The 24,438-nt window shown below is 51.0% G+C and overlaps 1 long non-coding RNA gene across 5 annotated transcripts; it reads right to left on the reverse strand.

The window, feature by feature from the left end:
* Nucleotides 1-8,560: 8,560 nt before the first annotated feature.
* LOC117203487 (uncharacterized) lies at nucleotides 8,561-22,973 on the reverse strand. 5 transcript variants are annotated; one of them, XR_007472548.1, is made up of 6 exons: nucleotides 22,421-22,973; nucleotides 22,173-22,266; nucleotides 17,776-17,937; nucleotides 16,803-16,922; nucleotides 10,003-10,527; nucleotides 8,561-9,252 (listed from the first exon to the last, which is right to left on the reverse strand). It is a non-coding gene; the product is annotated as an uncharacterized LOC117203487 (long non-coding RNA). The 5 variants fall into 5 exon arrangements; XR_007472551.1 differs by lacking the exon at nucleotides 17,776-17,937 and having other exon boundaries at nucleotides 10,003-10,149; nucleotides 10,439-10,527; nucleotides 22,421-22,970; XR_007472547.1 differs by lacking the exon at nucleotides 17,776-17,937 and having other exon boundaries at nucleotides 8,563-9,252; nucleotides 22,421-22,971.
* Between the last annotated feature and the right edge of the window lie 1,465 nt (nucleotides 22,974-24,438).

A 24,438-nucleotide genomic window follows, 5' to 3' on the forward strand; every position in this document is an offset into this window, starting at 1 on the left:
ATGGGCGGCTGACCACTGTTCATGCAGCTGCCACCCCGAGGGCGCCGGGTGACGGCACGCAGGATGCCTCAGGCCACAAGGCCTCGGCTCTGGAGGGCCCGCCTCGCCCCGCGGGTCACAGAGCCCAGCTGTGCCTCAGCGCCTCATTCTGCAGTTAGGGACGGAGGGGTCAACACCAAGCTGGCCAGGTGCCTCGTGTCAGGAGCCCAGCTAGGAGAAGGGATGCGCACAGCGTGTGTGTGTGTGCTGTGTGTGTGTGTGTGTGTGTGTGAGTGAGTGGTGTGTGTGTGGTGTGCGTGTGTGTGTGGTGTGTGTGCGGTGTGTGTGGTTGTGTGTGCGGTGTGTGTGGGGTGTGTGTCTGTGTGTTGTATGTGTGTTCGGTGAGTGTGTATGTGAGTGTGTATGTGTGAGTGGATCAGAACAGGATGGCAGGAAGGCCCCTGCCAAGGTCTCTGGATGGCAGGAAAGGTGCCGAGCAGAGGGCGTCAAGGGAAGGGGGAGGCGGTCTTGGGCTTTTCTGGCTCAGATGTACTGCTTCTCCTCTGAACTGGTCACGTTTGGAAGCTGGACGGGCGGCCTGAACTGTTTCTGAGAGCTTCCGAGAATCCCAGCATGGTGGTCCGGAAGGTGACGGGGAGAAGGGAGTAGGTTTGCCTTCTCACCTGCCTGACTCATGGTTGTAACTTGTCAGCACGCTGACAGGCTTTTTGTTTTTCAAATGAAGCTTTTGTTGGATGTTTGAGTGAAGAGCACGACACACTCACAGGATCAAAACCCTACCGTGGGGGAGAGAATCAGCCTTAATTGTATCTTCCTGAAAACCAGAGAGTATAATTTCAAGCACAACAGCTAAATAGACTTCTCTTTTTAGACGGATCGAATGCATTTTATGTGCGTGTGTGTGTCTGCGTGTGTGTGAGGTGGGGCAGGGATCTACTTCTGCTTTGCCCTCTGGGGCGGGGTGTGCTCCTGGGCAAGGAGGAGCTGAGCAGTGTGGTCTCAGGATCTTCCACCCTCCGCTGGTGCCAGTCTCCATCTTCACCTCTGACCCCCGCCCCCCGGAGTGTCCAGCACTGTGCAGGGCACATCCTGGGCCCTCAGGAGGTGTTGGTGAAAGGGTAGCTCAGAAAAGGGCTGGATGAGTGAGGAATGTGTCCATATCTGGGGCCACAGCAAGTTTTGGGGGCAGCTGTGTGACTCTGGCCTGTCACCACTGAGCTTTCTGACCACTGGGATATATCCATCAGGGTCACCTACAAGACCTGTTGACCTTAGACTCCGCGGGCTTGAAGCTCACGTCCTTGGACCTCACTAAGTGCAGCCAGGGTCATTCCCCTTGCTTCTTTGAGATTGAGCCCCTGCCTCTCTGACACCCTCTCAACTTCCTCGACTACAATTCTTGGTGATTTCAGCATCCACAGAGTTGGGGGGTCTTTTTGGCTGCACTGCACCAGGGAAGTCCCCCCCTTGGCTCTTTTAATAGAGCTTCTGGAACTTTGATGAGAGTTCTTAAAGAGCTAAAAAATTGGTTTATTTCCTCGAAGCAAAAAAAAATTCAGCAAAGATCGTATCTCTTCATTTGGTCCTAACAAACTCCTTTTTAGGGCCGCATCACATGGCTTGCGGGATCTTAGTTCACCAATCAGGGATCAAACCCATGCCCCCCGCAGTGGAAGCACGGAGTCTTAACCACCGGACCGCCAGGGAAGTAACAGTGTTGGTTCTGTTAACATCCTGTCCTTTTGTTCCTTCCTCGCTCTCCTTCACGAATGCTAGACCTTCCCATTATTAAGAACTGCCTGGAAAGCCTCTGTCGCCTCTTCTTCAACCACGTGCTACCTTCTCAGCCCTGCTCATTACTTCCAGAACCCCAATTCCCACCACGCCTCAACCGGATCAGGACGTCAAATCACTGATCCTACCACCTTTGATGGGTCCCTCGCTGCCCTCATCTTCTCTATTTCCTCCTTATCCAGCTGAAATTCCACTGCCACTCGTGATAAAAGCTCCCTTGTACACATAATAGCATCCACAATCCCTCACACACATCGACTCCCCTACCCTTCTCTTGCTTTGTGGTCTTCACAAAACTGCAGCCCTGGTGGAATTCAACCTTTCGTCAACTCCGCCCCTGTCCCACCTCCCACCTCAGCTGTCCATCCTCACAGTTGGACACGGACGAGGAGACAGATGATAAGCAGGCGGATCGGTGTTATTTTAAATCTAAGTGAGCCCTCACTGCTTCCTGAACCCAACCGTGTTCCCTGGTCCCTCCATTCTCCCCCGCTCCTGGATGACGGCTTTTCACGTCTGTCCTCCAAGCTCCAACGTCTCCATCCTCACTCCCAGGAGGTGACACTGCTTCTGATTTCACTCAGGAAATAGTGAAATTGGAAGAGAATTTTAGGAGACTCCTGTAATCATATCTTTAATTCATTTACTAGAGCTGCCATAGCAAAATATCACAGACTGGGTGGCTTAACAGACATGTATTTGCTCACAGTTCTGGAGTCCAAGATCAGGGCGTCGGCGGGGTTGGTTTCTCCTGAGGCCTCCCTCCTTGTCTTGCAGGTGGCCGCCTTCTCCCTGCATCCTCACACGGCCTTTCCTCTGTGTGCGCCCATCCTGGGAGTCCCTTCCTCTTCTTAGAAGGACACCAGTCCTGTTGCGCTCGGGCCACTCATATGAGGCAGAGCCACGCCTCCGCAGCAGCTCCAGCTCCGCCCAGGAAGCCTGAGCCCTTCAGTGAAGGCTTCAGGGGCAGAGCAAACCCCCTCACCCCCTGCACTAGTGCTTTATTTTACTTTTAAACAGATCTGATTTTTCAGTCACTTCCTAAATGCCAGCAAAACACAAAGAAACAATGGGATTCCAGGAAGGTCCAATTTTTTTGATCAAACGTTTCCTTCGTGTCTGGTGATGGAAGTCCTGCGGTTGCCCCTTCTACCCTCGGATGCCTCTGAGACAGGCCTGGGAGGTGGCCAGTGTGTTCTCCCCATCTCTCCACTATGCTTCAGGCTTCCTGCCTGTCAGATGCCCATGGCTTCCGTTCCGCGGTCCTGTCCAGGAAGGCCAGACCCGGCCCAAAGGGGAGAAGAGCGCTGGGGCAACACAAAAGTTTATTGATAACCACATTAGGTACGAAAGTCCGACTGAGCCCAGTGACTCAGCGCTCTTAAATTGGGGAGGGCAGTGAGTTTGGAGAAGAAAACAGTGTCCTTGGATTCTTTTACATTTTCCTAAATTTCTCCTACTTTTCCACTTCATTCTGGTGTTTGGAGAGAGAGAGTTAGGGAGAGATGATTTTATTTCATAAAGATTTTATCTCCCATAGTCTTAATGATGGAGGGAGTCTCAGTGTTTGTTTATTTGTTTCTGAGACGTATAAACTTGCCCTGCTCCTGACTCAAGTCACCTTGAGGCCCCCGCCCAGAAGACTAATGATCAATTAAACTGTGGAGGAGCTGCCCAAGCGACTGGCATGTGTGAAAGTCAAGGGGACAGCAGTTGGAAAAGGTCATTTTCTCTTGGGCCTGAGGCTGTTTCTCTTCCTTCAGGCAGCCTCAGAGAATCAATCAATTCTGCTTTTCTGAAGAGAAACAGATTCCAGATTTTTCTTATTAACTCATTCCTCATTACAATGAAGGCGTTTCTCTTCACCCAGAAAATCTTCCCAGCTGCAGCCTCAGTGTCAATATAAATTTGTTCTATACAGTTTTGTCTCCCAGGGTTAGCCTTTCTTGGTTAAATTTTTATTATTTTTCCTTTGTTTTTTCCTACTTTTATTATCATGATTCTTTTTATTTCTTTTTTTTTTTTTTTGTGATACGCAGGCCTCTCACTATTGTGGCCTCTCCCATTGCAGAGCACAGGCTCCGGACGCGCAGGCTCAGCGGCCATGGCTCACGGGCCCAGCCGCTCCGCGGCATGCGGGATCCTCCCCGACCGGGGCACGAACCCGTGTCCCCTGCATCGGCAGGCGGACTCTCAACCACTGTGCCACCAGGGAAGCCCTATCATGATTCTTTCCTCTTCTTCTTCTCCTCCTCCTCACCCTTCTTCTTCTTCTTCTTCTCATTATTATTACTATTATTATTCCCTCTTTTGTCCCCCTCTCTTTTCTAATCTCTGATTTCATAGTCATAGCTCCAAATGCATGGTGGATATTAAATAAACGTTTCCTATTAATAAACGTTATGTCACTTGATCTGCAGTGACAGCTCATATTTACTGAGCCTTTACCATATGCGAGCTCTGATGCAAGCTCCTACAATGCATTATCCTGCCGAACTCTGAGAGTTACCTCTCTGTAGGAGAGCTGGGACTTAGGATGAGGCAAGCAGGACACCTAGGGCACAAGCTTTAAGGGGGTGCTCACTCTCAGAGTCCCACAAGTGCAGCATCAACACCTGAGAATCTCTCAGTGCTCCCAGCCCTGGTCATTACTATAATCTCCATCTTCATTTTAACATCTAAGGAAATGAGGCTCACAGAGGGTAGGTCAACTGCCCAACACAACAGAGCTAAAGAATGAACAGAATTTGAACACAGGTCTAGCTAGCTCCAGAGGCCAAGCTCTTAAGAATTGTAATGAATACGTACCCAGGACACCATCCTTAAATAGGAAGAGGAAGCCAAGCATCTTCAGACATTTGAGAAAAGCTTCTAACACAATCACCAGAGATCTAACTAAGCAAAGAGACAAAGAAATGCAGAAAGTCCTAAAGCTGACATAATGCAGGAAGCAGAAGAAAACGTCAGCCAAACTGAAGTTTATATCCTTGAAGAATTAGGAGACTTTGCTTCCATGACATAAGAACAGGATAAAAAAGAAACATTCAGAGAATAAGAAAACACTTGTAGAAAGTAAGAAGTTCAGAGAATCCCCTGGTAGTCTAGTGGTTAGGACTCTACACGTCTGAGGGCGTGAGGGTGCAGGTTCAATCATCCCTGGTTGGGGAACTAAGATCCTGCAAGCCATGCAATGCAGCCAAAAACAAAAAAAAAAAAAAAAAAAGAAAAAAAAAGAAGAGATTAAGAAGCTCATAAGAGAAATGAATCTCTCAATAGAAGAGTTGAATAGTAAGGTTGAAGAAGTCTCCCAGGAAATAGAATAAGGCAAAAAGATGATGAACAGGAGAGAAAAGATAAAAGAGAATCAATCCAAGAAGTCCAATAACAAACTTACAGGAGTTCCAGGAAGAAAGGAGAGCAAAAAAATGGAGAGGAGGAAATTACTGAAGAACTGATGGAAGAAAATTTGGACCAAGTGCTGGGAACATTAAATAAAAAATAGATAAGTTATTGTAAAATTTGAGAACACCAAGAATAAAGAGATTATCATAAAAACTTCTAGAGGAAAATAGAAAAGATCAGAAATTCAGATTTCTCACTGTCACCATTGGAAACGAGAAGAGAGTGGAGCAGTACTTTCAAAATTCTGAAGGAGAACAACTTCCAAATGGCCAGTTGAATGTGAGGATAAACCGAATACGTTTTTCAGACAGGCAAAATCTCAACAGATTAACTTTCTCAGAAAACTACTAAAGGATGTGCTTCAGCGAAACAAGAGAATAAACCAACAAAAGGTGACCCAGGAAATATCTAGTCTAACACAGGAGAGAGGTGAAGGGAAGTCCCAGGGCAACATGGTACAGTAGGTCTAGAGAGTTCTCCATTCAGAGTGGAGCTGCGGGATGGTGGGCACTGGACCTCTGCATTCATGCCGTAACAGGGATAAATGATCTGAGTTTACACTTCACGTGTTTGTCCATGTTGAGAAGAGTCTAACGAGAAGTTGGAGGAATTAGTGAGAGGCACTTAAAAATCCGAGCAAATGTAACATGGTGATTAACTCCAGGAAAAGCAAAACACTGTACGTGAGGGGAAATGTAATTATAGCAAACTCTGAATCTTAGCTGTGAGCAATATTTAACAATATTTACCGGGACACAGCAACATAAATTCTGAGTGTTCATTAATCCAAAAGAGGTGAAATACCATACCGAAGAATGTGCTCATGTGTATAAAATGCAAAAAATGAATTTTCCTCTGCCATAGTAGGAAGTTAATGCATGTCTATAATGGGAAAAAATTGAGAAATATATTATTTAAAACTATGGAGGAAAATACCAGAAAAATGTCTAAACGAGTTGAAAGTGCGCTTACTCAGAGCTCCCTCACCCCCTCCCTCACTCAGAGCTCCCTCACACCCTCCCTTAAAAAAAAGAAAAGAAAAGAAAGAGTGGAAAGTGCTTTCCTCTGAAAAGTAGGACTCACAGGGAATCCCTGCTTTTTATTATAAGCATTGTAGTACCTTTCGATATTTAAATAAGGTATATTTGTTACCCTGAAAAAATTAATAGTAAAAGGTAATTTCATTACCAGCTATTTACTTGCCTTTCTTTTTCCCTCTAAAACTAGAAGCTAGAGTGGGAAAATGTCACTTCTCTGGGCCTTTTTGCCCTTTGAACAGAATACACTGTCTTGGTCCTTCCTCTTCTGTGTTATTACAGAACAGAGCAGCAGTTTTAATCACTCCAAACAGCACATAATCCTCAACCCGATATTTGACTTTGAAATTAATTTTGCCATTATATTTGACTACACTTAGGTCATAAAGTACATTGCGAAAAGCCAGTTCATGAACCATTTAAAAGCTGGCTACCTTTCCCACCTGCCTCCCCTCCAGGGTAAAGGTTACTGTTTCTCTGAGGGAAGGTATCAATGAGGGCTAATTTTGCCCTCATTCATGTTCCCACACCTTGCCTAGAACTGGCCGTCGAATTCAGAGGTTCAAACCCTCCAACGGCCTTTGGGTCACTAGCTCAGTAACGTTTATGAAGCATCCCAGGAAGCTCAACATCATCTTAGCCCTCTGTGGGGAGAGAAAATACCGGAACCAGTCCCTGACTTGAAGGAACTTAAAATCCAGTTGAGAGAGAGGGCCATGCACGAAAAACCATCACGAACAAAGCAGAATTAAGAGAGCACCAGTGCGATGCAAGAAGATGTGAGGCTTGCATCCTGAGTAGGGGAGACCAGAGAAGGTGGGAGTGGCCAGATCGGGCTCCAGGGAGGAGGTGGGACTCCGCCTGTGTGCTCAGAGTCACGTCCTGCTTCCAAACTATCCTCCTGGACCCCTTGACCTGGCCCTTCTCCCTCCTCAAAGTTAATCACGCGTTCCTCCGGGCTAACGCTGTGTTTTGTATGCGCTCTGGTGCTGCAGCCACCATGGGGCACGACAGTTTGTGACTGTGTGCGTTTATCCCACGAAACCGTGAGGCTACCAGCTCCTGGGCTGTGTATTCTGGCCGCCCCAGTGCCCAACTCAGCCCAAGACCTCGAGGATGTGAGCCGAACGAGTGAGTATTGTTTCATGCGAGGAGGAAAGTGACGACTGGCAGTGGGTCTCCCCGGCCCCCACGGGCCCCTGTTTCCCACCCTGACAGGTTTGCATCTGCCTGTGGAAAAGCTGGCAGGAGAGCCAGTCAGAAAGGCAGACAGGACAGGGAACGGGAGTTCTCCCGCATCGTCTGGCGGGAGGGCTGAGCTCTGGCTGTGTCTGGTACGTGGAGGATTCCCACGGAATCCGCACACCACCCTCCCAGGCCCTGGGGCTTCCTATGTAGCCCCCAGGAGACTGAACTGTCCCCTCCTGATTTCTCAAGAACACAGAGCAAACCAGAGTACTCAGGTGGCCTTGTGGGGAGAGCAGGTGGCCGACGTCCATCGACCTCCCCAGATCTGCAGACCTGGGGCCACCTGAGCCCATGTTGTGAGTCACATACGACAGCGAGAAGGGACAAAAGTGAGTGGGGCAGGTGGGGCCTGGTGGCTCCCCACCGCCCTGGAGCCGCCGCCAAGCAGAGCCACTCGCTGCCCACGGGCTTGGCAAAGCTGGCGCCAGTCTCGCCTTACACGCCTGTGTGTCCTCTGTCCTCTGTTATTTAACTTCAGCCTCTTTGCTTGTCAAAGGCCCTGATACCACCTCCCTCATGGGGCGTCCACAGGCCAGGCTGAGATCAAGCAGGAGCCCGGCCCGCACGGGGCCTGGTACCCTCACCGCCCTCGATGGTTCAAGCCTCTCAGCTTGTTGGGACTGCTTCCCACCCCCTCACACTGTAGAACCAGCTCTTGCATGTGGGAGATGCAGAGCACAGCGGCGGCCCGAAAAATGATGGGAGTGCTAACCATGACTTGCATTTTCTATAATTCTGGTTTTCTCTTGACCCAATTTAAAAAAAAAGGAGGCTTTTTGCTCCTTTTCCTCTTGGGCCCAGGGGTTGTGCTAGTTAGCCTGGCTGTGGACAGATTGTGTCAGTCAGAGGGCGTGTGGGAGGGACCCTCGGAGCAGTCTCCAGGGGCAGTGCTAAACCAAGGTCAGGGCGAGCAAGTCAGCCTCCCTGGCCTCTGCTCAGCGGCCCTGTGGGGCAGGGGGCTGGTGCAGGAGGGGCGGGGAGCAGACTCGAGCGGACAGTTCCTTGCCCCCCATGCAGCTTCCGGGGCCCTTCCTGACCAACCCTGGCCAGGGAACAACCTGAGACGCTTTTGGAAAGTATTCATGCCCAACTCCCACCCGCTTCCCATTGGTCTAGGATGGGACCTCATCATGTCATCCAGTGGTCCCCAACCTCTTTCGGCACCAGGGACCGGTTTCATGGAAGACGGTTTTTCCACGGGCCGGGGAAGGGCGGGGTGGAGGGGGGATGGTTTGGGGTTGATTCAAGCGCATTACATTTATTGTGCACTTTATTTCTCTTATTATTATATCAGCTCCACCTCAGATCATCAGGCATTAGATCCCAGAGGTTGGAGACCCCTGATGCCATCGGTATTGTTAAAAAGCTCCCTTACTGATAACAAAGTGCAGCGGAGGTTGAGACACTCCCGGCCTACTGTGACTTGGCTGCTGAGTTAACCCTTTCTTTCTTTTTTTTTTTTTTTTCTGCGGCACGTGGGCCACAGGCTCCGGATGCGCAGGCTCAGCGGCCATGGCTCACGGGCCCAGCCGCTCCGCGGCTTGTGGGATCTTCCCAGACCGGGGCACGAACCCGCGTCCCCTGCGTGGGCAGGCGGACTCTCAACTACCGCGCCACCAGGGAAGCCCGTTAACCCTTTCTTGTAAAGTCATCCTTGGAGCTCGTGCTCAGGAGTCAGGTCGCCTCGGTTTGCATCCTGGCTTTGCCACTGCTGGCTGCATGTGACCTTGGGCAGGTCAGCCAGCAGTCCTGAACTTCGGTTTCTTCATCTCTGCAGTGGAGAAGATAACAACAGTCCTTTCTCACAGTGTGTAGTGAGCATTAATGAGATCCAGCCTATAAAGTGGTTAGCACGAGAATTGACATGTCATTACTGTTAATTACTATTAATACTAATTATTATCATCACTTGGAGAAAATGCTCTTATTTTCTACCTAATCTTGCAAGTGCAGAAAGCCTTTGGATTATTCCAGGCACTCATCTAATGGATTCTGCAAATTACCATGTGGACGGGGACACCCTAGGCCATTTCTTTTCTCCCTACTCTACTTGTAAGTCCCAGGGAAATCTTCCCAGACTGTTAGTCTCCAATGGCAACAGAAATATACTTCTGTAATACATAAATGTTTGCAAAGCATTTTTTCAGGCATCATTTCATAAACACTAGCCCATGCCCACCTTGAGTGACAGACTGAGCCAGGTCTCTGGGCACAGCAGGCATGCACAAGCCACAAAGGTGGGCAGCTGGGGCGCCAGCTCTGGCCTTGAGAAACCTAAATCTCAGACATGTGTGCGCACGCTGCCTAGTCGCTCTTGCTGACGCCTAGCAGTGCAGCAATTGGGCTTAAAAAAAGCAACTCTCGTTTCCTCTTTGGGGAAGGGTGCTGCGCCCCAGCTGCCACCTGCCCTTCCCCCAGCCCCAGCAGGCGATAACGGGGACAGGGGTGCACGGAGGACCAGGTGCAGGCTCACAGGAGCAGGGAAACCATGGAGTCACTGAGCGGTTGGGGAAGCCCAGACCTCAAGCCTCTTACTGCTTCTCCTCTTCCCAGGGGCCGTGTCCCGTGACGTCTCTACCAGGTGAGCAGACCCTGCGGCTCCCTGCTGGGACTGCTCCAGGCAAGGTCAGAGGTCACTTCCGGAGGAAGGAAGGGGTCCCTCAAAGAACTGAAACGAGGCCATGTGGCCGGCATGAGTGAGCTGAAGGGGCCAGGGAGCTGAGTGGGGTGCCCGTGGGAGCTTTCAGGCTGGGCTCAAGGACTGTCTCTACCCTCAGACAATGGGAGGCCACTGAGGGCGCTGGCAGTGGGGTGCCATGACCAGAGTTATATTGTGTGCTGGCTTCAGTTCTACTCATAACCCCTTTATTCTTTCCAAGAAAAGCTCCACCGAACACAGCAAGCAACGTAGGCCAGCACTACTTACCCTGTGGCAGGCCATGTGCTGAGTACTCTACCTGAGTCAGCTGCCTCCTCTATGCGGTCCCACCCCGTGTCCAGAGGATGCCAGGGCCCTTTTTGTCCCTGGCCCATTCCAGATCTCTTTCTGCAATGCAGTGAGGGGTTATTTTTTACTTTAATTATAATTTTTTTATTGAAGCATAGTTGATTTACAAAATTTCAGGTATATAGCAGTGATTCAGTTACACACACACACACACACACATATCCTTTTTTTTTTTTTTAATGTTATTTTCTTCTTGACCTCTGGAAGCAAGTGGGTTTATTTTCATTTTTAATTTTATTTATTTATTTTTGGCTGCACTGGGTCTTTGTTGCTGCTTTTCTCTAGTTGCGGCAAGCTGGGGCTACTCTTCTTGAGGTGCGGTGGCTTCTCTTGTTGCGGAGCACGGGCTCTAGGCACACGGGCTTCACTAGTTGTGGCTCACGGGCTCTAGAGCGCAGGTTCAGTAGTTGTGGCGCATGGGCTTAGTTGCTCCGCGGCATGTGGGATCTTCCCGGACCAGGGCTTGAACCCGTGTCCCCTGCGTTGGCAGGCGGATTCTTAACCACTGCGCCACCAGGGAAGCCCCACACACACATATTATTTTTCAGATTCTTTTCCATTGAATATAGTTCCCTGTGCTCCATAGTAGGTCCTTGTTGCGGAGTGAGGGGCTCTTTTTAGCTCCCAAGGTGATGTCACATCTTACATCTGAGAATATCAAGTGTTCTCAGAACCAGAAGGACACCCAACATTCACCTGGTGTGCACTCTCACCAGCTCCTTGAACTCACCCCTCTAGAAGCCACTTCTGGGAGTCAGGATGGCAACAGAAAACATCCCTCTGGGTTGTGTGCTTAGATGTGGTGGCCACAGAGGTTTCCTAATCCTTCCCACCCCAAGTGAGCTACCCCCCAAATGGCAGACCTCCCTCCCCTTGCGGGGCCTGTGGCTGCCTGGACAGCTGACCTCAAGGGCGAGGGTGTCTACAAACAGGGGGCCTAGAGGGCCTGAGCCAGAGATGTACAAACTCGTTAATTAGTCAAGTCACCGAGTTCATTCATTCATAAAGTCCAGAAGCACCTACTTCTGAGCCCAGGTAGGAATGAGGAAAGGGCTGGTGAACGGTGTTCCCTAGCTACCACCATTGGTTGAGAAACTAGTAAACACCTGGCACTTGATAGACATGGTCCTTGTCCTACTGACAACCTATTTCACAGATGAGGAAACTGAGGCCCAGAGTGGTTATCAAATCTTGGTCACATGCCTCTTAAGTGGCTGAGCTAGGGTTTGAACCTGGAGCTGCACAGCTCAGTGACAATATCGTCCCTTCCATAGGTGCAGAGTGGCCTGGGCCTCTCTGGTGAGCAGGACCCTGAAAAGAGGCATCGTTTCTATTGTTCATACCAGTCTGGTCTTACAGTCCAGCAGCTCAGCTCCAACTGGTTTTAGCCAGTTTAGCCAGCAGCCGGTTGCTGAGCCAGCACTGGGGGGTGATGTAATGGGCGCTCAGAAGCATTCCCTTTTCTGTTTACACCCAAGTACAAACTGCACTAAGAACCTCCAAGTCCTAACGAGGCAAGTAAGACAAGCCTTGCTAGTGCCAAGTTACAGGCTATCCTGGGCCCTAAATTGTATGCAGTCACAAAAATCACTTAAATGATTTTTGACTTTCAAAATAGGATCCTGAAATGGATCCTGTAAAGTAGTGAGCTGCATGTCATTTGAGAGTATCCAGTAGATGTTGGATGTTGCCAGAGCTGTGGTAGAGGTGCTTCCTGGACATACTGGACATCCAGGTAGGGCAGACTAGATGGCATCTATAGTCTAAACAAAACTAATGTAGGAAACAGTGTGTGTGCCGCTGGGCACTTGTGTGTGCGTGTGCATGCATGCATGTGTGTTTTGGGTTGGGGGAAGGAAGGGGGAGCTGGGTATCCAGGAGGGTCTCCGGATGTCCCTCCCTATTATTTAACTGTTAATTTGTTATCTATTGGAGGTCTTATGCTAAAAACTGAAAAATCACTGCTAGAGGGGAACGGTGAGTTAATGAGGAATTTTGAGCAGAAAAGTGAGGCAGTAAGATTTGCATTTTAGAAATATCACTCTGCTTGCAAGGTGGAGAATGGGATTGGAGGGAAGCAAGAGTGGCATTTTGGAGGTAAAATTAGAGAGACCTGGTGGTTCCTGCAAGACGCAAGATAGAAAAGGAGGCATCTTGCACAATTGGTTGGTTCGGGTCTGGAAGGACGGTGGTGGGGCCGCTGAGGCGGAGCACACAAGCCAGAGCAGTTTCTAAGGAAGATGGATGAGCTGAGTACTGGGCATGTGGGTGTGACCACTCTGTGGGACATTCCAAGGATAGGTGGTAAGTTGGCAACTGTGTTTTCAAGTCCTCAATGGAGAGCTCAGGGCTTTAGGTATCAACTTGGATTTTCAGTATTGAAATGTGTTTATAAAGTTACATGAATGGATGAAGTAACCAGGGGGAAAGTATAGCTAGAAAAGGGAAAAGGGTGCAAGAATAAGGCCTGAGAAACCCTTAACGTTAAGGGGGTGGCAGAGAAACTAGAACCAACCAAAGAAATAACAACGTGGTTGTGCATTAGTGGGCAACGGGGTTTAAGTCTGAAGCTCAAGGAAAGCACTAGGTTCAGATGTGTGAGTCATCGGCATCTAGGATGTCAGTGAAATGATGGGAGATGATGGGAGTGAGAAGAACTGTGAGCCTTGGAACACCAACTTGTTGTTGACGGGGAGGGGGAAGAGGAGAAGGCCTGGAAAAAGATGATAAAGGAGGGCTTCCCTGGTGGCGCAGTGGTTGAGAGTCTGCCTGCCGATGCAGGGGATGCGGGTTTGTGCCCCGGTCCAGGAAGATCCTGCATGCTGCGGAGTGGCTGGGCCCGTGAGCCATGTCCGCTGAGCCTGCGCGTCCAGAGCCTGTGCTCCGCAACGGGAGAGGTCACAGCAGTGAGAGGCCCGCGTACCGCAAAAAGAAAAAAAAAAGAAGATGATAAAGGATCAGCCAGAGAACAGGGACAGAGTAGAGTCTTAGAAGCTGGATCAGTCAGGATACTGCTGGCTACAAGTAATAGAATAGCTGACTAAAATTGACTTAGGTAATAAGAACATTAGTTCTCTCACAAGAGGTCCAGAAGTAGGCAATTCCAGGGTTGATTCAGTGGCTCAATAAGTCAGGCTTCTCCTTGGCTTTTCCTCATGTTTGCAAGATGGCTGCAGCCACTTCAACATCAATTTTCTTTTTTCTTTTAACCAATAATGTGGCTTTTTCTTTGTGTCCCTCCTTCCCCTTTCTCAGAAAGTAAATCTTTCCTAGAAGCTCTCGCAGGTAGACTCTCCCTCAGATGCCATTACCTAGCCCCAGCTGCAAGGAAGATGGTCACTTGAATAACTAGTATTTCAGTCACCGTAGAAACAGATCTAACTACAGGAAGAAGGCGGGAGAAAGGCTGGCAATCAGGAGGGCGACTAACAGGGCTTTCCTCCGGAGCCAGAATAGGTTCCAGAAGTAGAGAGTGGTAAATATTCCACTAGAGCAGTGTGACTCAGCGCCATGAACACAAATGATTTTACAATACAGGGTAGAGTGAGTGTTAACTAAAGCAGTAGATTGGGAAAGGAGTAGACACTGAATTACAAGTGAATTGAGGAGTGAATTCAATTATCTTGGATATCCTGGGATAAGAAAATACAATAAATAATGTAAACCAGTGGTTCTCAGCATGGGGAGATTTTTGTCCTCCAGGGAACATCTGGCAAGGTCTGGTGACATTTTTTGTTGTCACAACTGGGGTTGTCAACAACGATCACGACTCGGGGTGGGGAGGTGTGCATCGTAACTCTCACTACTGGCTTCTAGTGTCCTTTACCATCTTTCCAAACTGAAAGGAATGCATCTCTAGTGGGTAGATGCCAGAGACGCTGCTAAACACCCTACAGCTCTGTAATGGACTGAATGTTTGTGTTCCCCAGAAATTCATATGTTAAAGCCCTAACCCCAAATGTGACAGTATTCTGGTGGCAGGGGGGATGGGGCTTTGGGAAGTTGTTAGTGTTAGATGAGGTTATGAGGGTGGGGCTCTGGTCTGACGAGATTAGTGCCCTTATAAGAAAAGTCATCAGAGAGCTTGCTGCCCCTCTCTCCTCACACTCAGAGGAAAGGCCAGGCGAGGGCATGAAGAAGAGGTGGCTGTCTGCATGCCAGGAGCAGAATCCTCACTAGAAACTCAACTGCCAGACTTTGACCTTGGTCTTGCAGCCTCCAGAACTGTGAGAAATAAATTTCTGTCTTTAAACAACCCAGTCCATAGTATTTTGTGATGGCAGCCCAAGAAAATTGAGGTAAACACACAGGATGGCCCCCACGATAAAGAATTATCTGGCCCCAAATGGCAATAGTGCTGAGGTCGACAAACCCTGGTGTGAACTATCCTTTTAAGAATTCAGGTCAAATGGGGAAGTGGCATGAAAATGCCGTGGCAAAGAAGAAGGGAGAGACAACGGCATGTTGCTGGGCTGGGGGCGCCAGTGCAGAGGAGAGGCCAGAAATTCTGAAGAGAAGGTTGACCACTGATGCAGAAGGAGCCTGGAGGGCCAGGAGGGAGAGAGGTCAAAAGGGAGAGGAGGGGGCCTCCTGCAGCCTTAAGACTGAAGAGGAGAAAACAAAAAGGGGTGGAGGCAGGTGTGCTTCCGGGCTTGGGGCTGGCCTAAAGGCTCTTCCTGCTCAGGACCATGATTGCCAGGAGCCACAGGAGGCAAGGAGTGTGGGAGGGGATGACGGGGTGGGGGGTGGGGGAGGGCCCTTCTGGAAGTGTTGCTGAGGGGAACGAAGGGAGGCCAGGCCAGGCGTGGGAAAAGCCTTGTGGAGCAGGGGAGGGCCTGCCTGAGGCCGGGCTCTGTGGTGGCCACAGTCCTCAGCATATGACTCTCCAAGCTGCCAGCACCCAGGGCCAGCCCGGGGAAGGTGCAGTGAGGGACTCACGGGCGGGGCAGAGGCTGAGTGCACAAAATGAAAAGGATCTCGGAAAGGGATGGGAAAATGGTTCCGGGGATCAGCCCTGTGGCCTAGGCCCCAGGCAAGTCATTTAAACTCTCAAGACCTCAGTTTCCTCACCTGTAAAATGGGGTTAATGGTGCCATTTTTCTCTGTTGCTTCATGGGGTGGTTGTGAGGTTCAAGAGAGTTTAGGAGAGAGGCTCTTCAACTAGGACTCCCTCCCTGAACGCTAGTTATTATCACTAGTCCTTGGTGGAGTGGATGGTGACCAGGACTTTCATGGTCATCTTTGCTAAGTATCTCGTACCTTCCCTCTACTCCTGGGTGTACAGAACTGAGGATTCCTGTCCTGGTGTGACAGATGGACAAACAGAATTATCCCAGGACACACAGCGAGCCCTCAGACCTTCCCTCTGTCTCTGGTGTCAGGTCATGGCCGCATAAGGAACGCCCCTGCTGCCCCCCACGCCCACCCCCACCCCAGCGCCCAGGCCTCTCTTCATCCCGTGTCTCCGGTGTGTCGTGCACAACCCTTTGATGAGCACTTGGATGGGAGAGGGTATCGTCATTGCCACTTGCTGCATCGTTTAATTAGAGTTTAATGAGAGCCATGGGGAACCACGGAATGGGGAGAGAGAGAAAAGTTAGAACAAAGGGATAGGAAGTGAGAAGCAGCTGGAGACCCAAGATGGCCAAGAGTTGGAAGCAGACAAACATAGGATACAGGGAAGGGCGGGGGTTCCAGGGGCTGCATCCTCCTGGTTTCGCCGCGTGCGCTCTTGCCCTTTCAGACTGGATGGAGTCCAGGTGACAGGAAGCTGGGGCCAGGCCGGGACAGAGGTGGGAGGAGGGAGGGCTGGGGACAGTCAGAAAGACCCTGGGCGGCAGGACGGCAGGGCTGGGTAGAGGGGTGGGGGTGGGGGTCCCTGGGACACCAGAAATAGGGTCGCCAGATCGGTAACCCATTTCAGACGGAACAGCGGGCTAGTCATCGTCACTGACTTATGTTTTGGCTATAATTTGTGTGATAACAGCAATAACGTCTTCCATTTGCAGAGCACCTACTCAGTGCCAGACACACTACCCACAGTAGCTTATTTAACCATTAGCCACGAGGTCGCTCTCAGTATCCCCGAGGACAGATGAGGACACTGGGCCCCCAGAGGCCATGTGACGCCCCAGGCCACACGGCAGTACGAGGCATAGCCGCTTGGATCCAGCTCGGAGGCTTTGGAGCCCGAGTCCCAGCCACTGCTCCACCACAGATCACGGCGGCAGCAGCGATCTCCGCAGAAAGCCCCAGCTCCCCGCTCCTCCCTCCTCGCACGCTGGGATGACTTCTTCCCAGGCCATAGGCCTCACCTAGCCATCCCCGCAGCCACGGCACACGGCCAGTCACTGCCATCACTCCAATTCCTGAGGGGCTTCGCGGACTAGAGCTCAAAGGGACGCATTTCAAGAGCAGGTTCACAGGCCCTGAAACTTAAAAGAGGAAATAATTTTGAACAGGGGGTTTTCGTGTCTGTCTCTCTACAAGCCATTAACTGACCGCTTCATCCATCCATCCATCCATCATTTATTTGTCAAGAGTCACTATAGTATAATGGTCAACAGCATGGACCCGGGAGTCCATTCAGCCATGCCTGGTTGAATCCTCACTCCCCATTCCTGACCTTCATGGACCTCATCTGTCTGTGTGTCAGTTTCTCTACCTGAGAAATGGGAATAGCACCTCCTCGGGTAGAGGCGAGGGTTAGTGGGTTAACTCAGAACAGTGCTTGGCCCTGGTGAATGCTAACCTGGGCCAGGAGATACCAAGTCCAGTGGGACACAGATCCTGCCCTTGACACACTCACAGCCCGGGGAGGGCATCAGTGCGGATCTGTCCACCCCACCTGCCGGCCAGCAAAGGGCAGGATAAGGCCAGATGCCCTAGGGCCTCTCCTCAGCCTCTCCAAGGGCCTTTCATCCAGAGGCAGGTCTGCAGCCTTGGGCGGGGGCCCAGAGGGGCAGAAGGCTGCTTTTGAGCTGGGCCCACACCAGGCTTGCCGCTGGAAATTGGCTTCAACCTCCAGGTGTGCGGGCCTGTTTGAGGCCGTGCCCCAGTGTGCTCTCTGCTTACTTCCTTCTTCCCTGAGTGCAGACTGGGGAGGGAGGAGAGGCTTTTAGGATGCCAGGGCTGGCTCTAACAAGAGTCCATCTCCCTAGGGCGGCTGGTTGATGAAGAAAGAGTCCCAGTGCTCAGAATGCTGACCCCAGACACCTTACAGCAGAAGGTAGAGCCCAATAAGGGAAGTCACAGCCAAAAGTAGGGCACTGGCCTGGGCTTTGTCACCTGCTAAAGACATCCACTGCCCCCAGTGCTTTGTGATCCGGATCCTGGCGGCTTCTCCAACAAGACGGCAGCCTCTGATCTCTTGCTTTTGCTGGAGCTCAGGCAGAACAAGGCTGGAGTCTCATTTGTCTGTCTGAGATGGAGGCTTTCAGAGCCAGGCAGCTTGGAGAAATGAGGTGACAAAAAAGAAGCCGGCCAGCAATTAGGTAATGCCAGTCTGCCTGCCGGGCAGCCCCGCACGGAGCCTGCCCCCAGAGTCCACCGGGAGCCCAGGCGAGAGCGGACACGTGGATTCCGGGGCTGGAGGCATACAGCCATGCATTAGAAGAATGGCCAGGACGTGTGAAGGCCGGAGGGGCCCTGGGAAGTGGCCAGTGGCCTAGCATCTCTGAGCCCCACCTGTGTAATGGGGTGGAGAATGCTTCTCTCACTGGGAGGCAGGGCCCTAACCTAATCCTCCTGTGATCACAGGTGCCGGGACAGGTGGTCTGTAACTACAGGTTCCTTCCTTCTCTAGTGGGACTTCAGGACAGAGCTTCACGCAGAGGAACCAGAGCTGGGCGAGCAGTCCCTGGGCACGGAGCTTGGTTGTAAGGACGCTCTAGGGCACCCCTGCAGCTGGCCCTGGGTGGGAGCTGAGGCGCTGTGCTCTGAGCCACACAGGGCCCCGTTTGCAGGCTGCCAGGCCCTCCAGAGATGGCAAAGGCTTCTCCCACACAACTGCCTCCTCTTCACCTTGGTCCCCTCTCAGCTTCTCCATCGTGGACAAACAAAACTCTTTGCTTATTCCTTTCTCTGAGTTTTCTCCCAGGCTAGTCCTTCTTTAAAAAAGAATCTTTACCCAAAGCCTCATTCTTCCTTTCTGCAAAATTCACTGCAACACTTCCCCTTTGGGTGAGCCCTGGAAGCCAAACAAGGCCCAGGATCTCTTCTCTAAATATCTGAATCTTTCTCTCTTTAACCAGGTACTTATTTTGGTGTTTGTTTTTTTTAAGTATATGTGGGCCTGTGTTTCTATGTGGGGAGCGGGAAAAGTCCAGAAGTTCTTCGCTCCTGGCTTCACTATTTACTAGCTGTGTGACTGTAGGCAAGTCACTTAACCTATCTGAACCTCAATTCCCTCATCAAATAATAGTTTCTACAAGTGTTTCCCTCACATATTGTCTCATCAGCTCTTCAGAATAGCCTCATAACAAAGGAATTATAAGAAAGTCCTACTTGACAAATGAAGAAACAAAGGCTTTGAGAAGTTAAGTTCCCTTAACTGTGTCTCTGGGACACAAAGCTAGTGACAGAACCTTGACTCTGAACTTCCCATTCTTTCTATGGGATCGGAGAAGATAAGGATCTCTTTCTGGTTTACTTCTCAAAGTTGTCACGGAAGTCAAAGGACACCGTCCATTCGTTCATCTAATAGACATTGGCTGGGTGCCATGGCGTGCCAGCCTTGGTCTCATGGAGTGAAGGGCTCCATAAGCGGTAAGGAGCTGGGCAGATGCCAGCGAGGATGGGGCGCCACCCCCCAGGGGAGCCTGCCGAGCCGTCTCGCAGAGGAGCCCACCCCTAGCGTGGCGCCTGGCACAGGGCTCCCCTTAGCCCTTGACGAACAATTCCCTTCCCTCTCCAGCCCAGGCTGTCTCGCACCTCAGCCTCACAACACCCTGTTTGCGAGGTCCCACGAGCCCCACTTCACAGATGCAGGCAATGTGGATCCCAGGGGTGGTGGAGCTCAGGCCTGGCTGCATGTGGAATCTACAGAAGCCAATGCCCGGGCCGAATCCCAGGCAATGAAATGAGGAACTCAGGGCTGGGGCCCGGGAGTCAGTGTTTTTTCCAAAGCTGTGGAGCCATTCCAAGTGCAGCGAGGAAGAGACCGATGGTCTTGGTGGCTGGGTGCCTGCAGTGGGTGCTGATGGACCGGGAGCTGATTAGTTTCTGTTTATTTACATCTCCTCCAGAGGAAGTGAAACCCAGGTCAGTTCTCCCTCTTAATGGCAGCACTGCCCCGGAGGCCGGAGGGACCTTGGAAATGGGCAGGGAAAGGCTTGGAGAGGCGACGGGAGTTGGAGACTGGCAGGTGCATCTCCATGCTTGGCCTAAGTCTGGGCCTGGAGAATTAAACGAAGGGCAACAGTCTGCTCTGGGCACCTGCAGCCTCCCAGCTTGCTGGGTGCAGCTGCTTCCTTAATAGGCTGGGGGCAGTTGTCACCCTCTGTCCTTGGAGAGAGGTTTGAGAAGCAAGGCTGCCAGGAGGCGGCCAGAGCAACAGCTTCCCTGGGTGTCCGGGGGCCAGGAGCAGTGTTCCTCTGGAATGGAGCTGGCTCGGTGCCTGGAGCACGGTAGGAACTCAGTCAGTCCCTGCCTTGAAATGGTATCCTTGGTGCGCTTCTTCCCTTTTCACTGCACCCCGTGCGCCAGCTCTTTGTGCAAGACTTCTCCCCATGTCTGTTAGAGGCATCCTTGCTGTCTCAGGAAGTTCAGGGTTTTTATTTGAGAAGCATCTTAGTGAGCTTGGGCTGCCGTAACAAGCTACCACAGACCACCGTGCAGCTTAAACAACAGGAATCTATTTTCTTGCAGTTCTGCAGGCTTGAAGCTCAAGACCAAGGTGCCTGCAGGGCTGGTGTCTGTTGAGAGTCTTTCCTGGCTTGCAGAGGGTGCTTTCTCACTGTGTCCTCACATGGCAGAGAGAGACAGTAAGTAAGCTCTCTGGTCTCTTCTTATAAGGGTGCTAATTCATGACAGGGGGACCTTATAACCTCATCTAAACCTGACTACCTTTCAAAGGCCCCATCTCCATACCATCATGTTGAGGGGACACAGTTCAGTCCATAGCATTCCATCTCTGTCGCCCCCCAGATTCATGCCCTTCTCACATGCAAAATATATTCATTCCATCCTAAATCCCAACAGTCTTAACTCTAACCAACATCAGCTCCAAAGTCCAAAGTGTCATCTCAGTATCATCTAAATCAGATATTGGCGAGACCTGAGATACAAGTGATCCTGAGGCAAATTCCTCTCCAGCTGCAAACCTGTGAAACTAGTTTCATGCATCCGGAATACGATGGTGGGACAGGCATAGGATAGGCATTCTCATTCCAAAAGGGAGAAACAGGAAAGAAGGAAGGGGTGATGGGTCCCGAGCAAGTGCAAAACCTAGCAAAGCAAATTCCATTAGATCTTAAGGCTCAAGAGTAATCCCCTTTGGTTCAACGCTCTGCCTTTCCAGACTCCCTGGGACAGTGGTTCTGCCTCTGCAGCTCTGTCAAGTGGAAGTAGGGGTCTTTCTCAAGGCTTTCTGGCCTGTTAAACCCCAGGTGGTGGCCTGATAATCTCCGAATTGCCTTCAAGGTCTTTCTTCCCTTTCCTTGAATAACAGTGTAAGTTTGTAACCAAAAAGCTCTGTGGTCTGGTTTTGTGGAACTCAAGAAGTCTGACCATCTACTCTCCTGTCTCGCTTTCTTGGTCCCCTTTAGTTCAAACCAGCAGCATCTCTGCTAGTATAATCCCATCTCCTGACTCCTCCTGCCACTAAGGATGGAGATGAGGACACCTTGGTACCCAGCCTCCCTGAGCTTCGGTTTCCTCATTTGTAAAGTGGGGATTACACAAACTAACACTTGCAAATCTCTTCTTACGATATCTGACGGTAGTAAGTGTAAAATAAATATTTACAACTACATTTTTCAGATGAAGAAACTGAGGCACAAAGAGGTAAGAACTTGCCCAAGGTCACCGGCCAGTAAGCGGAAAAGCTGAGATTTAAGCCAAGGCCATCTGTCTTCAGAGTTATGAGACCTCACTTCAAACAAATTGTCGAAAATATAATATGCACTCATGTTTTTCATTAGGAGCAGTTAACAGGATAATATGACATTGGCCAAGCAAGGGGACAAATTTGCTCTTAAACCTAATTTCCAGTGAATTTCTTCTCTATCCTCTTTTGATAGACTGGCATCCTTTAAAGTAGAGATTATATAAAAATCCATTCGAGTTGACATTAGTCATAACAGACTCTTCTGGGGGCTCAAGCTCGTTAGTGGTGGATAGGCTTAAGCTACAGTGCGTATAACCCAGATCCACATACCATGCTGGAATGGCATTCTGAGAAAATCAAGTAGTGTGGAAATGCCATCTGATGCTGCTTGTTTCAGGATGTACTCAATACCACCAAAGTAGAAAGCCTTTAGAAGCTTCCTAAGGATGGCTGCAATTCAAGTTTGCCCTGTGCTCATAAATTAAACACAGGCATGGGGACCTGGTGACCCTGGCTTGGTTCCCGCTTCCTTTTTTTTTTTTTGGAAAGGTCATGGAAACTGCTCCATCTCCAGTCGACACTATTGGCTCCCACTTCTGCCAGCTTCTAGTTGTGCCCCCTTGCAAACTCAACTTACGATCATTCAGCAGCGCTCATTTGTGGTTAATACATATATGTTCAGGGGAACGTCCTCAAAATCAGTGACACCCAAAGGGAGGTCTGCCAAGCATCTGCCGAGAAAACATCAGGGCCCTTGTTAAAATGCAGATACCAGGGCTTTACCCGGTTCTGTTGAATTTCATGCTCTAGGAACAAGGCGAGGGAATGTGCATTTCTGACAAATCCTCCAGGTAACCCCAAGCCCGCCCTCTCAGCCTGGCATACCTCAGGCAGGTGTGGGGACATGGGGCAGCTCTAGAGGAACCTTCCTGGACCATGTCACTGCAAGTCCGTCGCGGAGCTTTGCCTCAAGCCTCAAAATCATGATCCCTTTGGAGGTGGCATGGAGGTGGCGGACGGACGGTGGTTCCTGCTCAGGGCTGTGCGAGTGCTGGGGTGACCTCAGTTATGGGTTACGAGTAGTGAGCTTTGTAGAACAGAAGCCACCGCTCCCTGGCTTTTGTCTCTTTGGCTTCCTCAAGAGACACGCCAGGTTCAGGAAAGGGACGCACTCTTCCGCCTGGGGCCATGTGGCCACGCACCCAGCAGTCGGCCGTGACTCAGCTCCTGCAGCTCGCGCCCAGGCCTGGGGCGGGGCCGGACGATCAACAAAGAAGCTTCCCAACGCACCCTCCCGGGGCCGCCCTCACCTGCCCTGCCGGCCGGCCCCGCCCCTCCCGGAGGCGGCCCTGGGGATGGTTGATGCGGGGCAGACGGGGCCCGGGGCGGAGGTGCGGCTCTAGGGCCGCCCCCGCCCTCTGAGTCACCCCTCCCCGCCCGAGCCGAGCCCGGCGCCTCCCCGCTCCCCTCCCTCTGCGCCTGCGCGCTGCGCTAGTTCGCCCGGCGGGGCTCCTGGCGCCGGCGGGACCCGAAGACTCGCCCGCGCTTCCCTCTCGGCACCCGGACCAACGGGGTTCCTTCCTGAGAACAAGCCTGCTTCCCCGCGTCCCTCCGCAGCCGGTGTCTGTCCAACCGCGCGCACCAGCGGGCAGGAAACCCCGACGGTCACTGTCCTGTCACTGGGTCTTCCGCGGCCTCCCTGTTGCTGTTCCCACCCCCCTTGCCATGCCTGGAAAAGCATGGCAAGTCGCTAGTGGCACCGACACTCCACAGCCGTCAGCTTTCCCCTTTCTCCTGCCAGCGGTTCTCAAAGGTTGCTGCCCACTGAATCACCTGGGGAGCTTTTAAAAAACTGACCAATTAAATCAGAACCACGGTGAAGTAAGTCAGAAAGAGAAAATCAAATATCGTATATTAACGCATGGATGTGGAACCTAGAAAAACGGTACAGATGAACCGGTTTGCGGGGCAGAAATAGAGACACAGATGTAGAGAACAAACGTATGGACACCAAGGGGGGAAAGTGGGGCTGGTGGTGATGAATTGGGAGATTGGGATTGACATATACCCTAATATGTATAAAATGGATAACTAATAAGAACCTGCTGTATAAAAAAAATAAAATTCAAAAAAAAGAAAACGCATACACACAAAATCAGAACCACGGTTGTTGGACTCGGGCATCAGCGTTTTGCTAAGCTCCTCAGGTGATTCCAGGGTTCAGCCTGGGCTGCGAACCACGGACAAGAGGTGGGCTTCCCAAAATTTCATAGGCATTGAAATCACCTGGAATCTTGTTAAAATGCAGATTCCCTCTCAGTAGGTCTGGGGAGGGGCCTGAGAGACTGCATTTATAATAAGCTCGCAGGTGATGCTGAGTCCGCTGGTCTGAGGGCCACATCTGGAGCTGCATGACATTAAATGCTCCTCATTCCTTTACCTTTTCTCTTGTGTAGTGACAGAGGAGATATGGGCTTTGGAGCAGACGGACGGGGGTTTGAATCCCACCTCTGCCACTTCCTAGCTTGGTGAAACTGGGCTCTGGTTCTTGTGCGTAAAATGGGGGCTTGATACTTACCTTGCAAGTTTCTGGCGAGGATGACGTGAGATGATGTATGGAAGGCACCTGGCATTCAGTGAGTGTTCAGTGAAGACCAGCTGTATTAGGGTGGCTTAGCTCTCCAGTGGCACTCATGGCTAATTCAGCCAAGGAATAACAGAAGCAGAGAAGGAGTCTTCCAGGTTCCCTCTTCCCTGCTCTCCTCCCTTCTAGGAGGACTGGGTTGGACGCCAAAACACACCACTGCAGGGGGCAGGGGGCAGAAAGGAAGGGGGTAGGTGCCGGGTTGTGGGAGCTGGAGGGATGCGAGGTGGCAAGGAGGGTCCGCATGAGAGCCTTGAGG

The sequence above is a fragment of the Orcinus orca genome, chromosome 17, assembly GCF_937001465.1.
Source record: "Orcinus orca chromosome 17, mOrcOrc1.1, whole genome shotgun sequence".
Lineage (NCBI taxonomy): Eukaryota > Metazoa > Chordata > Mammalia > Artiodactyla > Delphinidae > Orcinus > Orcinus orca.